Raw genomic sequence first — 15,505 nt, 5'->3', positions numbered from 1 at the left:
GAGAATGCCTGTCAGCAACAGAACTGTTGATGCAAAAGTTTTGTCTTCAATTAATATGTCATGGGTGCAGAGAAAAGTGGGCTTAAATTTTAAAAATTACATTACCTTGAATATTTATAAAATATCTTTAGTTTTTCAGTCATCAAATTAGAATTTTGAGATGGCTACATAAGGACATTAAGTACTCTCATTTTATCCTTTCCAAGTTACTGCTCTATATTTTTACATTTGATTGTTAAAATTTCCAGAATTGTTAGATTGTTAGAAATTTCCAGAATTTCTAATATTTCTAATTTCCAGTTAGAAATTGCTTTTTAGTTTAATTTCTCATAGGACAGGAAAAAGTTTTGCTAGCTGTACATTCTTTCTTAGATACTGTAAAACTCTCTTCATCACTTCAGTTGGGCAGCTTTCCCCCTGAGACTCCAGCAAGATACAGCTGAGCGGTATGAAGGGATTTTTTGTTGGAGAATCATGTGACAGCAGGCTAGAAGTAGTAAGCTACTAGGTTAGGTGTTTGCAACCTCTCTGCAAACAGCTGAGTCCTCTTGGACCAGATAAACTGTTTTTTGGGGAAGGGCCAAGCTTCTCCAAATGGGCTGACCTGTCCTGCTGCTGCTTCTGTTGTTGCTGCTGGGTTATTGTCTTCCAGTTCCCTGGAGCTGGCAGGAAGGGAAGATTTTACTTCCCTTTTTTTTTTTACTTCCTTTACTTTACAGTTTTGCTCAGTCCTTTAGAGTCCTGGAGCTGTTAGCTGTAGCTGGTCCAACAGTTGCACTTCCATCTGTTTTTACTTTCCATATCTTGCTTGTTTTAGCTCGCCTGCTTTCTCACACCTCAACAAGAATTTTCTCAGTGAACCAGAGCCAAGGTCAGGCAGAGGGGTTGTACAAATCAGGGACAGCTGAACCCTGCAGCAGAGAGTCACACAGCTACTAATAAGAAAAGTTACTGTGAGAAAAGTACTGGTATAGAAGCCAAGAAGGCAGTGAAACAAAAAATCAGAGAGAGGGGGAAAAAAGGGCTAAAGAACATAGTGTAAGTTTTTAAGACACTGGGTTCATCATATGAGTATAATCTATTCAAAGTCTAGCTTGGAATTTCATGTCCCTGAATGCAGGTATGAAGTCATGACCAAATATCAAGGTATGATAAATGAAAGGTAATTGTCAAATGTAACAAAGACCAAGAATATATTTTTAAATTCCTGTATACAAGTAAGTTGATTTCTGTAATACAGTTTTGGTTTATATTAATTTGTTTTAAAATATCCAATATTAACTGAATTGGAAAAAATACAATATTGCCCCAGTCTCATAACAGGTTCAGGCTGGGTGTAATTCCACAAACGATTTTGTTCATCTTCACTTTTCAATGTCTGCTCACAGTATTCATTTCTGGAAATGAACTAGGCAATATTTCTGGCTTATGTATTATATTATATTTGATTTTTAAGCTTACTTTGACAGCACAAATGTTTTATATGATCATTCATAACAGTGAGTTTTGATACCTTTGTCTGACTCACAGTGTATGAAGTACAACATATTCCACAGAATAGGAAAACATTGTTTGTCACTAATTTTTAAGTCTGGTAAATATAATTATGGATAAATAATTTATCAAGTTACTTAACTCTTTATCAAAATTTCCTTGGTAGCCTCCATTTAAAACAGGTTATTCTTAAACCAAAGTGCCTGTACCATTGTCTCAGGTTCACTGGTCAGCTCCAATCAGGACTCTCTTAACTTAACCATAAAAATTGTTGATATAACTGATATAGGAGCTGATGTAATATTTTCCCATGCAGGAGCCACATAAAGTCAATTTGAAACACAGTTTGTTTCTGACTATCTGGAAATATCCATAAACGTCCCTCCCAGAATGTAGCTATATAATTGAGCAACATCTGAAAACACTGGTATGTTCAAGTCCAGCCTTCAAAAGATGACAGATGTTTTTCACATGGCTAGAAATGTAGGCACATATCCTGGTTTGTCCCAGAACATTTTTTTCTGCTGAGTCAGTTCTACTGAGAAACAAAAAAAATTCAATTTACAGCATTTTCTCTTTGTATTTTGCCATGGTGACAAAAGCTATCATTTTAGTGTAACTATAACCAAGATTTCTTTGTCAGAATCTGAAACTGTGGTTTCATACCTTATTGGATTAAAAAAAAAAATTCAGCAGTGCAATTATTGTTTCAGAAGCAAGTATTTCATAGAGAATGCTTGGTCACATCAGAACAAAAAAATAAAGATAAATGGATAGGAAAATAGTTATTTAGAATATTCAATAAACAACAATATAAATACAAAAATATTCTCAAAAATTCTAGTTGTTTCCATAACTCAATGCAGTTCAGTTTTGCAAGCTTGCAAATTATTTGTGTTATAGTATATATGGAAGATTTTATTGAAGCAAAGGTTGTCTTGATTTCAGCAAAATTTTATATAGATAACATAAGTACCTGTTAAATCTCTTTATTAGCTATGCCTATTAAAGTTCTCCATTACTTCTTTTTTTAGAATATTAATATTATTAGCAGAAACAAATTCGAGCTGTGATTATGTGCTCACAGGAAAAAAAAAAAGAAATACCAGAAGATATTTTAACCTTAGTTGTAGTCCACTTCAGGAAACATAAAGAAGGCCTGCTTGCAATCTAATCCTGCTTAATGTTAAGATAACTGATTCTCTTTCTTAGCTGTATTCTATTGACTTTTATGACTCGCAGTTAGTTTGCTATGTTAGTAGTATGGCAACTGACACATCATATATATGGTAAGAGATTTATAAAATCCATAAATGCATAAATTTTGAGTAAGAAACTATTTGCACAGGCAGTTAATATTTTGTGATAGACATTTTTATATTTTTGGAAAAAATAGTAATCTTACTGGGCAAGCTTTTTGAAGATATGTTGCCTCTCCTAAAGACCTTCTTTCATGTATTTAAATGATAATACATTAAACAAGGCTTTGATGAGCACTTAAACAGGACATCTAATTACAATATGTATTAGAAATGCAAAATTTTTCAGTGTCTTCAAACACTATAAAAACTATACTTAGGTAAAGTAGGTGCAGGGTACCATCATTTCTTTTCTAGTAGCAGTTGCTGGCATTAGTTGACAGTAATTCCTTTGCAGCATAAAACATAAGCATGATCATAATACTTTCTGCTTTTTAGGCTCAGTCAGTTTAATCTTCCTCTTTCAAAGAAAATATTTTATTTTAGTCAAACGCAAGTCTGATGAAATGTTACATGCTAGTGAACTACACTAGTACAAATTAACTGTGTGCTCAGCCCTTTATGAAAAAAACATGGAATGCACTCTAAGGAAATTTTGTTATGTATCTCCTTGGTTTCATCTAAACATTGCACAAGTCAGGGAGAACAAAGGGGATGTTTCAAGTGTCTGGAAGAGGGTTGGAATAAAGTAATTTTCCATTCTTGTGGAGAAATCTAGAGCTCGAGTGCAAGGCACTCAAGCCAGGCACCTTTGGCATTTTTTCCCTGACAGAAAGGACCTTCAATTGGCTGAGTGTCCTCACAGCTGCCCAGAGATACCCGCAGCAGGAAATCCAGTAAAAGCTAATACTAATGCAGGTGTTCTCACTCAACATGACAATCAGACCTCCACAGCACTATAATTTGCTGAAAGCAGTTTTTCCCAGTTTCTCTATCCTGCTTGCTAATTAAACTTGTACTTTCACATATTGCTTAGAATTTCAAGCTGTGGAAGATAATAATCTTTCAGATCAGATAAAATTAGAATTTATAAAGTTCGAAAATACCTCTAAGATCATAGAATCCATCCAATAACCTGACACCACTGTGTTCACCTCTAAACTTTATCTCCACGTGCACCATAGAATGACAGAATATCCTGAGTTGGAAGGAATCCTCAAGGATTATTGATACATTGACATATCCATACACCATTGGAACACATCCAGGGGTGGTGATTGCTCCACTTCCTTGGCAGCCTGTCACAGTGCCTGACCACCCTTTCAGGGAATAAATTTTTTCTTTATACCCAATCTAAACCTCCCCTGGTGCAACCTGAGGTCAATTCTTCTGGTTCTGTCACTTGTTTATTGGGAGAAGCAACAAACCCCCACCTCCTTTAAGGCAGCTGCAAGAGGGATAAGGTCTCTCCTGAGCCTCCTTTTCTCCAACAAACAACCTCAGCTCCCTCAGCCACACCTCACTGGACTTATTTACACTTCGCAAACTTCCTTGCCCTTCCTTGTTCTAACTATATATGATGTTGAAACTGGAAAAATCAATAACTAAAGACAATATTAATTAATAACAATATTAATTAATAACAATTTAATTTAGAGTTTATGATTTTTAGCTAGATCTCAGTTTACATAAATAACAGTTTAAAGCCAAAAGCATTTAAGGGATTTTAAATAACCTAAGGTCACATTTCTCCTCTTGGGATCTAGCACTTGCTAAAGCCAATAAAGAAGAAAAAAGTCACATCAAAGGTGAGGTGATTTTGTTATTTCCTGGGTGCTTTCTTGACTATGAAAGCCTATTAATTTCAGGTTTATGAATATTTTTTATTCATTTGTGTTATCTCTGCCTTACAATTGTATATATTCTCTTTTTACTTATACACACAACTTTTAGAAATGGTAATCAGCAGGCAGTAAGTTTCATCTCATTTTTCAGTGAATATCACCTTGCAGTCTAATTTATATTTTCATATAAATTAAATTACTTTGCAGCTGGACTATAAAATTAATTTTAACAAAAATATGCCCAAAGTCATATACATGAGTGTGGAGGATTTTTTCCTACAGTGAAGAGATAATTTTATCTCAAAATACATAGTAGAACACTGCATTTAATTGTGATTAAAGACCAAATCAAAACCACACATAAGTTAACAAGTTTAACTTCTTCAGGCTGACCTCAGTGGTTCAAATCAGCCACAGATTAAAAAAAAAGTAAACATAGAAAACATGTGCATATAAAAAATGGAAAAAGAAATGTTTTATTTCTTAAATCTGGTCTTTTAGTCACGGGACTGTTGACAACTGCATCACTCACAATCAGAGTTGCCAACAGATATACTTAGCCAAAGGCAAACTTTTACCACATTCTTTATTGACAGAGGAATAAAAGCAAAAACTGACAAATTTAACAAAAAGCAGCATTGGGTTTTTCTTAAGAAAAATGTTATTATATCTGGTGTTCTGAAAGCAGAATTATAATTGCTTTTCTAAACACCATATACATTAGAAAAAATTATCACTCACTTGGAACATTTCTCGTTTTGCTTATTTGAAAAGTCAAAAGACAATTTCCATCTCATTTGGTCTTGCCATTCCTTCACAATGCTGTCTACATTTCCATTTGTCTGCTTTAGCAAAAAAAAAAGATAAATAAGATCAATTGTCACTAGATCTTTTCACTGTAGTTAACTAAATTGTTACGATACAATTATATGTCAAAATACCAGAAAAGCATAGTGTTGGGGGTTTTTGGTTCAAAAACTGCTTGTGTTTTCCTTTTTTGCCACCTTTCTGTGGGAAAAGCTCTCCTGGAGGGTGAGCAGAGAGAAGAAAAACAAACAACTGAGCAGGAAAGTGCAATATGGAAGCTATGTATTGAATATTTCTTAGTCTTTAGAGATATATCACAAGCAACCATTTTATACAGATCCTTTGATCTTTCTAGATAAAAATCTCTAGCTTTACAGATATGATTACAAATCTCCTTAAACATTTCTGTAAGACTTTTTGCAATTAATTTTAATTACTAACATTTTTCAAGACTACATTACCTGGAAAACTTTACCTATAACTTAAACTTCTAACGCAAGACAAAATGCTAATTGGTTAAGACAATCACTCACAATGATGTTGGCCTCAGCTTTCAGTCCCTGTTTGTAGAACAGTAGAACTCAAGACTCAAAGAGATTCAAAGCTTATCACTGATAAGGCTGATGGTAGGCACCACCCATATATAAAACTAAATTTATCAGTAATCTAAGTACACTCAAGTTAATATTATATTAGTTTATAGACATTTTCTGTTTCTAATTCGATATCTAAATTGGCCTGCATATTTCTTCCCCTTGCAATTTCATATTTTTAAGCATGTTTTTCATTAACAACAGCACAGTTTTTAGTGATTATTAGAGCTGAGTCCTCATAGCTAAATTAAGAGGGATGGAGAACAGAACTCCTTTTGTGTTAGGAAATGTTGTCTCTCAAATCTAGGCAATGGATGGAGAAGAGATTTAACAGAACAAGGAATGGAAAAACCTCACCAAAGAACAGCTTCTGACTGGATGCTTGCGCTGTAAGACAAAACTATTTTTCTTAGATTACATGTAAAGATGCTGCTCTAAGAGTGAAGAGATCCTTACTTATAGATATTTTCATACACAAATGTGGTTGATTTGCTTTAGTTTACCCTCCAACACACCAAATTTCCATATATTATTCCCATCTTCATTTAATTCTCACAGATATTTGAGCGAGGGATTAAGTTACTAATACTTTATATTTTTAAAATGAGCCTTGTAGCTGCTCACATTATCTTTCTGAATTGCATTAATGAATGAAGTTTCCACAGAATGGTTTTTATTCTGTGTCCGTTTTGCTCTGCCCTTTTCTTCTCATTTGAAAGAAATGCTAGCCATCAACTTAGGTCAAGTTAAACAGTACAGAATGTATTTCTTTGGCTTATCTATGACAGGATCTTGGATATTGGAAAAGTTCATCCTTTCATTTCTGCTGGGCATTCCTGTACTTAAGTATGATGGAAAGTCACTAAGAATGGAAAAAGAGAATTAGATTAAGCAGAATACATTAGAGAGAGGATAATCTGAAGCAGTACAAAATTGTGCTGAGCAGTTTGCTAACTTGTTGAAAAATGTGAATAAGTTAAACTTTAAAAGAAAGTATTAAGAGAGAGAGTAAATATATTTTAATGTATAGACATCAGCCTTAGTATTTCTCTAGAAATGATGAAGACGCTTAAGTGCCTGAGCACTGGTAATAAGCAGTGTCCTTCCTATTCCATTTCTTTAAAAAAAGTTGTACAACATGGCCATAGCTTTAGTCATGATATGAAAAACAAAGTTTAAACTGGATTCAGGTTTCTCATTGATATGTTCCCATTAAATATAACCATTCAAAATAAAATTCAGTCAATTCAGTAGTAATCTTTCCTGTGAGATGGATATAATTTCAGGCTAAGCCAGAGCAGCCCCCTGCATATGTTAACTTTAGGGCTCTCAAGGGTAGAGTTAGAATAGCTTCACTGACCAATGGGCTCCTCATTACTGAGGAATTATGTGGAAACGTTTTGTAGAATAGATGCGCTACAAGAAGTGTGGATTATCTTAGGGGTGTGACATTTGTGACAATCTTGATTCTCAGATGTGTCCTTTATCTTCATGGGTCCTCATCTGTTTAGATCATTGCTGACATGTAAACTTTGAAATATCAGTAAGTATGGCTTAGAGACTGTATAGAAAGCACCAGAAAAATTGTGCATTGTGCTTTTAATAGGAAGGTATTTTAAATCATAAAAAATGGGGTCTTCAGATGAATAACAGCTCTCTTTTACAACCTCTCCTAGTTCATGCAGCCTATTTGTGACATACGAGTACATCCACAAATACTGTTCCTGCTGTCATAACTGGAAGTGATTTGCACCACAACTTTAATTCAAGACATCTGCCTGACACTCTGCCCAGACCAATGGTTTTTTTTTCCCCAATGCTCTTCAGTAATACTGCTGGAAGTAGATGTGTATCTCTTTTTTGTATTCTCTTATGTTGTATATAATAGTCTTAGGCAGTTAATAGTGTTTGTTTTGAAGCTGTGATTAATTTTTCTTACAATAAAATATAGGATAAAAAATAGAGTAAAAGTTTGCAAGAAGAGTCTTGCAAACCAAACCAATCTAAATTACACTGATCCTATCCAAAACAAAAAAACAGGCAGATGCTTGACTTTCTACACATAAATGAGTTCTGGGTTCCAATTTACATTTAATCCTGGGTAAGGACAACTGTCCTAATCAAGATAATCACAGGAATGTATAGAAAGATCTTAAATATGTTCTTGTTTCTTATGGCCTCTTTAACTGCTGTTGACCTATAAGTAGTACTAAGACACTAATTTCAGCATCTGTATGCTGCTGATATTCATCTTCGTTTTGGACTACAGGAAAAATCAGAAACACATCTTTCTTCGGATGTTATTTATAATCTGATGATTCAAAGACCTAATTATTGGAGCTTCCTTCTGAAATAGATACAGATGAAGTCCAGATATTTAAACTTAAATAAAAACATTCTTTTTATTAATAACATAGATGCTTCCAGCTTGCCAAATTTTGTCACTTAAAGTGCTGAAGATACAAGATGTTCTCATTATTGAGAATGGCAGCCTTAAAGACAGAGAGGTAATGTTTCATATAAAAGTGAGTAAACCACTACTTTTTAACTCAGTAACTGTTTTTAGAGTGATTAAGGTTTTTGTGGCAGTCTGTTTGAATGTTGAGTGCCAGCAGTAATGCTATCCTAATAAAAGGAGTAACTACTTTTAGATCAGAAAGGAAAATTAAGAATGCTCATTTACTGTGAAAAATTGCTTTTTTTTTTTTTCAGAGTGGAATAGGCAGTGTTTGTAGTACTAATTTAGACCTCTTTCTTGCTTCAGGTATGGTCAGATGACACACTAGTTATATCATGCTGCTGTTACAATCCCTTCTGTAGAGCAGGGCTATTCTTGTGGAAGACATTGTTATTCTTAGGATAGAGGAGATGGGGGAAAGAAAAGGTTGTTTCTAATGCTGTACTTATTAATATTACTCACATTCTAAGAACACAAAGCAGCATCTCATCCTTCAGCCTTCCCAACAAGATGCTGGAAGATACATATGCTTCTTGTACACCTCATTGCAGTATTTGTCAACTTTTTCTGGACAAAAAAAACTATGTTTTACAATTAATATCTGAGGAGGAAAAATTGCAAAACCTGGGCATATGAAAGAGTCATCAAGAAATATATTTCCTCTAAAACTATGAGGCTTCATAATTTTTATTTGTGTGTTGGACCTTTTGCATTTTTCATCAGAAATATATTTAGAAATTACTTGATTTCTTTTATAGGAATGTGTTGATTCAGATGATTTATTCAAAGTCATATTTGGGGGTTTGAAAGTGGTGAACTGAAAAATCATGCAGCGCAAATTGCTGTCAGTCGACTTTGCCTGCTTTGTACCCACCTATGCAAGTCTTTCTGATCAGTGCATTTGTGGGCCAATCTAGACACCACAGCAGCATCACACCTCTGTGCAGTTAATAAAAGATTTGGCAGGACCTCTCCTTACACTCAGGTTACGCTGAAGAGCAGGATAATCAGATCTTTTTAATTTAACACCTTTTAGTTTTTCATATTGAAATATCAAACTAGAAACAATTTTTTTTCTTGCATTAAAAAAGAAAAATTCTTAATTTATTCTTAATTTAATTTCTTTTTAAATTCTTCTAAATTTTGTTGCTGCTATTTCAACATTACATTACTTCAACATTAAATTGTAGCCATAAATATCAATTATTAACTTCTTCCATCAGATGTGCCAGAAATTTGTAATGATATTTTTTATTGGGATTTTACTTGGAAAATATTTTGCTGAGTTATTTATAAAGTATGAAAGGGTAAACATATAGGCATTCAGTAGAAAATAATATGTATATCACAAAAGGAGATCAATTGTTCTTGCCCTTTTATTTCTATTGCTCATCTTGAAACTGCTAGAGTATCGTACTCTTGCAAGTTCCATATCTCCTTTTAAAAGACATACAAGAGTTTGGGTTGGAAGAGACATTTAAAGGCCATCTTGTCTAACCTGCCCCTCACAATGAGAAGGGTTATCTTCAACTAGATCAATTGACTCAGAGACCCACCCTAGCTGACCTTCAACGTTTCCAGTGAGAAGTCATCCACTACTTCTCCAGGCACTGTATTCCAGTGTTTCATCACTCTCAATGTAAAAAAAAAGCCAAAAACAAAACCAAAAACAACCTCTTTCTTATATCTCATCTAAATTGATTTTCCTTCAGTTTCAAACCATTACCCCTTGCCCTATCCCTACGTGCCCTTGTAACAACAACCATCAGTTGGTCCGGAGACACCCAAAATAAAATCAGGAATGGACAAAATAACTGAAATGACTAGTCTTGATTTTTTTTTTTCTTAACCAGAAAACACTGAAATTCTGGTATAATGTGGAAATAACTTCCAGTGAAGAAGAATCTTAAAATTTAGAGCCTATTTTGATAACTTGCTCTACTAATATTTCTTGTTGAGAAAGTGTAGTAGTTCTGCCAAGCTGAGCCTTTTTGAAGTATACTTATGTATGATAAGCAATTCATTTTCAGGTGCTACATATTAATTTTCACTAAAGTGTGTAATGAGCAACAGAAAGTGAAGCTTATGAGAATCTTTAAGCATGTAAGTAATTTTACCACAACTTTGCTTACCACATATTTGCTACCACAAAATGTGCTGAAAAGTATTAATGGGCCAACACATCAAGTGTAATACATAGTTGTTTCCTGTTTCACTTCCTATAAGCAAAGAAGTTCAATCAGCAGCATAGATCTTTACCAGATAAATCATCTACATCTATCTGCTATCACTGTTTGCACTTGTGGATCAAATTAACTTGCACAGGCGAACTCAAAATTGAAACAAGCTGAGTAAAGTATTAGCCCTAGACAAGCTTCTTCCTGTTACGCTTTATCACTGTGCTGGAATAAAACTAAGATTTTTTTTTTTATAAGTTATTGCTGTTTGATGTCGCTTTTAAGTTTTATGATCTGTTTTAAAGTTACTTGGGAGTGAGGTGTTACATACATAGATAGTTTTATTAATGAAATCTAGTCTTGTCTGTTCAGGTGGATTGACTCTGGCAGGACACTAGATGCCAACCAAAGCCAATGTATCATGTTCTTTTCAACTGGACTAGGGACAGAAGATACAATGAAAGGCTCATGAGTTGAGGATGGGGAGAGATCACTCAGCAATTGCCATCAGGGTAGAAGAGTCTCAGGGAAATTATTTTAGTTCCTTACCAACCAAATCAGAATAAGGTAATAAGAAGTGAAACCAAATTTTAAAAACACCTTCTTCCCCTCCCCTCCCTTCCTCTCAGGATTAATTTTATTCTTGAATTCTTCCCCCAGGCAGCGTGGGGGAATGTGGTCAGTTCATCAGGTGTTGTCTCTTCTGCTCCTTCTTTCTCAGGAGGAGGACTCCTCACACTCTTCTCTATCTCCAGTAGAGATAGAAGTCTCTCCGCCTCCATGGGAGATGGACCTCCATTAAGTTCTCCAAGATGAGTCCTTCCCATGACCTGCAGTTCTTGACAAATTGCTCTAGTGTCAGTCCTTTATGAAGGGTGCAGTCCTTCAGGAACAGGCTGCTCCAGTGTGGGTCGCCTAGGGGGTCACAAGTCCAACCAGCAACCTGGTCCAGCACGGGCCTATCTCTCCACAGGGCCACAGCTCCTGCCAGAAACCTGCTCCAGTTCAGGCTTTCCACAGTGTCCCAGCCCCCCTTTGCACATCCACCCACTCCAGCACTGGGTCCTCCACAGTCTAGAGATGGATCTCTGGTCTGCCATGGACCTTGGTGAGCTGCTGGGGCACAGCTTGCTCACCATGGTCTCCCCACAGGCTTCATGGGAGACTAATTTAGTGATTGGAGCACCTCCCCTCCCTCCTTCTACTGACCTTGGTGTCCACAGGGCTGTTTCTGTCAGATATTCTCACTCCTCTCTTCAGGCGCAATTGCTGTTGCACTGAGTGGGTTTTTTTTCCCTTTAACCACATTACCCAAAAGCACTATCACCGTCACAGATGGTGTGATGGCTGAGCCTTAGCCAGCACTGGGTTCATCTTGGCTCTGGGTGAAGTTTCTGGCAGTTTCTAACAGAAGCCATCCCTGTCGGGCTCCCCTCCATGCATACACTACCTAAACCTTGTGAAAGCAAAGTTTTGCTAAGATCACATGTTTAGAATGTGTTAGAACTTAAAAGAAAATGAGAGGAGAATGTTATCCCTTTCTTGCATTTCTAATTTTAGAGAGATATTCTAGGAAATAATTACCCTGTGCCTTTTTCTTAGACTGTTTATCAAATGAAACATTTGTATGTTTTCCCACACTGAGTACTCTGTGCATCTGAGATTTGGTGGAGTCTCAGTTTTGGTCATTTTGTTTAATTGATTAATCTCTCTCTGTAACAGGTTTGCTTTTTTTGTTATTTAAGTTTGGGCTTTGCTAATGCTGCTGTAGAGATGGGATTCAAAATTATATGACTTTTTTGCCTCTATTTTCTCCTTCTTCATGCCTTGAAGGTACCTTCTACATCAAGTTGTCTTCTATGTGTCTCCATCACCTAAGGGAACGTGTCTGGGTTGAGGCACAGTAAATGATGATCTCCTATTCTCATATTTTCAAATGAAATATGATGTTTATTGTTTCAATTGTATGAAATTGTGCAGAATAGTATGAAAAAGTAAGATTAAAAATATTTCTATCAATAAAAAGAAATTGGTATATGTTTGTTTTTTGAGAATACTTGAGGAAGCCCAATTTCAAAAGGTTGCAATTTTAGTGCTTCATACCCCTCTCTATTTTCCAATTTCAATAGAAGGAATGTTCTGTTTCATTGCAGTTTGTATTTGAAGTGCTTTATTGTTTTTGGCTTGAATGATAATTTCTTATATCTGTTAAGGAAATTGCATCAATACAGTAAATATTGTAAACTTCCATGTTTTGAGAAAGACTTGCTCTATCTTTCCTCTGAGACAAATTATTTAATCCTCATCATTGGCTCAGTGATCCTGAAAAGGATCGGGTCTCTTCCTTTGTGACACCCCAAAGGGATGAGTCTTGGCATTTAAAAATTCAAAATCTGGCTTTCATGTTCTTTTAATGTTTCTCTATGGATCTTGGAAAAAGCAGGTCAGGCATGCTGCCAAAACTCAAATGTACTCAAAGTGAAGGGAGCCTATCCCATCCTAATCAAGCACAATTGACAACTAAGGCCATACATTAATACATGTGTTCTAGGTTATTGATGCAGTCTATAGGCTTTATCATATTTTCTCAGTACAATTTTCTTACAAAAATAACAACCAGAGTTGCTTACCATTCTCTTGATGAGCGTATATGAATGTTCTTAGTATGAACTAAGAATTTTTTGCATACATGGCGACTTCTAGGAAGACAATTCAGCTTCATATGTAAAGGTTATGTGTTAGCAAACTTGCGTGTTGGCAACATCTGTTCTGCAGTTATTGCAGTGACACAGCATCAAGGTAAATGATCAAATAAGACTACAAACCAAGAATATATTTGCAAATAAAGAGACAAAAATAGCACTGTAACTTTCCAATTTTACCGTAATTTTTAAATTTGAATTTGGATGCGTTTTTAACAATGATATAAAATCAAGATTCCTCCAAGAATTGCTGATTACAACAGAATGCAACAGAATAGATGCTGGGGTTTTTTTAAATAGCTTTACTATTTACTATTGGTCTATTATATATACATTTCTTTTTTGTTCCTATTTTCTTGAAGAGTACAGTTTTCCTTCCCAAAAGATACTTAAATGACACTTCCAGGATTACTAGTTCCTTAATATGCTGTAACGACACTTTTTCCTTTGCATTTATTTCTTGCTGAATGATAAATTCTCTGTTACATATCTTCATCTGGGAAGACATTTTCAGTTGTGACCAAAATTACATCTCTTCCTTTCAGGCAATATAAATGTGCATCAATTTCTTTAGAAACAACGAATTTGTTTAAATATGGGCCATGGAACAGCCTTCTTGGATGTGCTCAGAGATTGTAGCAAGTGAAAAATGCTGGAAAATGAATGGGAAATCTCATTAATGGGTTGAAATGTGAGTAGTTAGAAGCCTAAATTATTATGTACATAACTTGATTTTTTTAAAACGTGAAGCTATTTCCCTCAGTAGGGGTAATGGAATGTAGCCAGAGCCTATTCTAGTGGGAGATGGGATCTATTTAGTTACTAAAGAAGCCATGCAAGATGCATAAAGTAGCTGTTGCCTTATTTTATTGTTTGGATTTGGGTTTTGTTGGGTTGGGGTGTTTTTTGTATGTGTACTTGTTTCTAATTTGATGCAGACTTGTGGTTTTGTTTTGTTGTGATGTTATGTTTGGTTTGGGATTTTTTGCTTCAGTTTGGGGTTATTTTGTGTGGAGTCATAGTTTTTGCCTTGAATGTTGGGGATTTTTTCCTTTGGTTTGCATCTTTTGTTTATTTGGTTTGGTTTGGGTTTTTAACAGAAATGTAGAGAGAGACTTTTTTTCACCTATTTTACTTATGTCTTTTGGAAGAAAATGACTTTTTTCTCCTGACAGTGGAATAGATATTGTGAGTCATGGAAGAGTTGGAAGCATTTGCTAGTTCATTTCCCTAAAAAAAAAAAATAAATTTGGAAGTCCTAATGTCAGACAAGAGAAGAGTCATGCAGCTATAACTACTAATCATGATGGAAAGACTACCTGCTATAGTGCTGCTGAAAGTTTTGGGATATTAGTAGGGAAGCAGAGATATGTCCCTTAAAGCTAAAGGAAATCTGGCTTCTCAGTCTGATATTGTGACACAGGAATTGTCAGTATTCTGTACATTATGAGGGATTTTTTAAAATGGGAAATATTTGGCTTTTCATAGCCATGGCAAATTACCCCACCTGTGTCTAACTGTGTCAGTTTTATGCCTTGAGGACCTGCCAATTAGGTAACCTGTGATATCAGGCTTGAGACAGTGATGTCATGCTTTGTCATGTTGGTTACAAAGATGCTGGAGTTTGTATTCCAGAAAGAAAGAATTGTTACCTTAAATTGTAATATGTAACTGTAAATTTTAGTGCAAAAAGAGCTTTTCAAAGTTTTGGGTGCTTTTTCCTAACTTTCCTTGCCTTGGTCTTTTCACCTCTCTGATAATCTAGAATACTGCAGTTTTTTCACAATAACTTCCAAGAGTCCCTGGCTAATTGCAGAGCTAATTATGAAAGTACATGTATTTTCAAGGTTATAACATCCAGCTGAGTAAAAAACTAGTCTTATTCTAGGTTACTTAAAACTCAGGAGGGATAGCAGGAGCAAGTAGTGGCATAAGAATCCAACCAATTTGGTTGAATACTAGGACCTGTGCTTAAGTATGGTGATTCAAATAACTAATTTAATCTTATACAAAATATTTGGGGGACTGGGGTCAGAGTCTTCCCTTTAGAAAGGGAAGGAGAAATAAAAACTGAGCAAATAATGCTTAGTGAACAACAATATGACAAAAAGTTTTTGTTTGCATAAATGGCTTGTACTTAAAAGAAAAATGTGGTTTTAGTTTTGATAATGCCTGACCAATGAGAATCTTTTTCAAGTTACTGTGGAGTGGCCTTAATGCTGTAAATAATC

Source organism: Camarhynchus parvulus, chromosome 2 (genome assembly GCF_901933205.1).
Source record: "Camarhynchus parvulus chromosome 2, STF_HiC, whole genome shotgun sequence".
NCBI classification, from domain to species: domain Eukaryota; kingdom Metazoa; phylum Chordata; class Aves; order Passeriformes; family Thraupidae; genus Camarhynchus; species Camarhynchus parvulus.
This window is presented reverse-complemented; position numbering follows the sequence as displayed.